The sequence below is a fragment of the Montipora foliosa genome, chromosome 4 (assembly GCF_036669935.1).
Source record: "Montipora foliosa isolate CH-2021 chromosome 4, ASM3666993v2, whole genome shotgun sequence".
In the NCBI taxonomy this organism is placed as follows: domain Eukaryota; kingdom Metazoa; phylum Cnidaria; class Anthozoa; order Scleractinia; family Acroporidae; genus Montipora; species Montipora foliosa.
The window spans coordinates 20,531,960-20,534,459 of record NC_090872.1 but is presented as its reverse complement, the minus strand read 5'-3'; the positions used below and the strand labels follow the sequence as shown (position 1 = coordinate 20,534,459).

The 2,500-nt window shown below is 36.1% G+C and overlaps 1 protein-coding gene and 1 pseudogene across 1 annotated transcript in view; one reads left to right on the top strand and one right to left on the bottom strand.

Annotated features, from left to right (window-relative positions):
* LOC138000240 (histone deacetylase 6-like) overlaps nt 1-2,500 on the top strand; it is a 103,400-nt gene that overhangs the window by 76,916 nt on the left and 23,984 nt on the right. The gene's annotated exons all lie outside the window — the stretch shown is intronic.
* The window catches only part of LOC138001112 (aminoacylase-1-like), an 18,522-nt pseudogene that overhangs the window by 15,221 nt on the left and 801 nt on the right, over nt 1-2,500 (bottom strand).

Below are 2,500 nucleotides of genomic sequence, written 5' to 3'. Positions count from 1 at the left end.
GCTACGCTACTGGAGGACTATTAGTCCTCAAGTAGCGAAAAGCATGACGCTTTCTTTTGTTTTATTCGCAAATAAATATTTCTTCAACTTGCATTTGCTAACTTTATTATCGCCCTTTCTGTCCGACTAGTTGGGTGATACTAAAACAATTAGACCCTTTGCCCTCAAGGGCCACGGGTCAATAGTCCATTCAGCTTCGCCTCGTGGGCTATTGACCCGTACCCCACAAGGGCTATGGGTGTAATTGTTAATTAGCAAATCCCTTCTTGCTAATCATGCTTTACATGATTGTAAGCATATTAGAGATATTAGTTAAATTTATAATAATTTTTATTATGGTAAGTTAAAAAACAAATTCATTTTGTCATTTATAGACTCTACCATCGTGCCAAAAAGGAGACATGGCTACATTACAGTGACCAGTTTGAGTTAAATTAATATTATCTCTTCACTTGATCTCACCCTGATACATTTGAATTTAAGATCAAGCTCTCCTGCAATCCTTTCCAGAAAAATTACAGCACTTTCTGAAAAAAAAGTAAAATACCGGTTAAAAACAGTTGATGACAAAATGTGTGATGATAGGACAAAGAGTAATGGCAAAAATTATTTTAGCCCGGTGAGGAGGATGGAACTAGCAATAAAATGTGTAGAAATGGTTTCAACTTGTACTGGACATCTGCTCAGCTGATGTTTGGCAAAATGTTGGAAGAAAAACAAAGTTGTGCAAAGGACATTCAAATGGTTCAAATATATAGACCACACTAACAGTGGAGCAGCCACACTTTGAGAGTGAGGAACTAAACAAAATATTAAACCTTTGCATATTTTTTCTTCAAGGGTGCTGCGAAAAATGGATGGTTGGGGGGGGGGGGGGGGAGGTTTAAGCTAATGGAATGACCTGAATTTCATCAAACATTTTAAGAAACCACTCCAGTTTAGGTATTTAAAATGGAGTAAGAAGAGAATTTGATCCGGAGTCTCCCAATCTGAAGCCTTGCTCATTTTTTAATATCATCTCTCAGTTTAGCATAAAATTCTGAAAACTAGCAAAAATACCGGTAACTGTTAATCTTCCAGTTTGTGAAAGTCTTGACACAAAAGACAGCAAGCACATTTTGCACTCATGAAGCCCATGCAAAACCATAGAATAACTCGGAGATCATATATCACAGGAAAAAGAAAGACAACCCAAGCAAGCATGACCCAAAGGCAAACTGAAATTTATAGTGGACTCTAAAATATTAAGGACAGTGCCTCTAATTCAAAGGTATTTTTGTGCGGTTTACTGAATATGCGGGAAAAGCAGATCTTAACAAGTGTTATTGAAATCCAAAAAGAAAATTGGGGGGTAACCACACATTTTATGGAGATAATTAATTAATCAAAAGTATTTGTAAAAAGTTCTAAAATACAAAGCAATGTATGGCGTTCTTTTCCAAATTGAAGCTTAAGCGTCATTACCCCCAATTTTCTCTTTGCATACATGTAAATTCTGCTTTCACCGCATAATTTTGAACCGTGCAAAAAATATTCCTGTATTAATAAGCATCATCCATAGGAAATTCGAGAATCTCGAGATGCGCATAATGTATGCGCAATAACAATAGTAGGCATAGTAATTAAGAGGACTTGGAACTCTTACTAGTCTTCATCTGTCTCAACGGTTGGAAATGTATGAAATGTCAGGTTGTATTGGAATTGTCATGTATATTAATTGAATGATTTGAAAAGATTAAATCCATATATTAAAATATGTAATTTCTTCAGTAATTTATAAGCTAAAACGGCGCAAGATAAGAAAAGGTAATAAAGAACTTCATTACCGCGTCTTCACTGCGTCGTAATTAACTTCTATATAATATATTTCATGAAATGTGTGCTAATTGGGGACACTTATCTAAAATTCTTCTGCAATTTACAGTTAGCAACTAAAAATTAAAATGTGTAAGAAAAGTCAAAATCTACCAAATCTAGGGTATTTATATCTGTGTACTTATCTCTTAGAAAACAAAAGGGAGCCAGTTTATAGTCAGAATTAGTTAGCACTGAGCTCAAGCATAAACTACACAATGAAAGCCGCCTTGATTCGCACACTCTTTTGATGCTGACACATGTACAAACTTACCGTAGTCAGGATTAGGTTGCACTGTTTTGATTCTCAAATATTCCCTAAAAACTGTAATCGAAGGGTCTTCCATTTTTTGCGTTTGTGCGGCGCTATCCAATTCTCACTACGCCACCCCTCCCCACTTCCTTACAACTAGCCCAACAAATAATATCGATCGGAATTTACAGTGTGTAAAAGAAGAAATAAATTGCAAAGATAAGGACTTCAATTTCATTTCATTTTACTGCCTAGCAATGGACACAATCTATTTCTAGGCAGTCTCTTTTTTTCTCAGTTAGGATGAAAAGCAATTACCTAACCCCACCTCCACGGCGTGGGTGAAGTTGCCTGATTAAAACGCGATTTCCCAGTAACGTCTTGCGTGAAAGG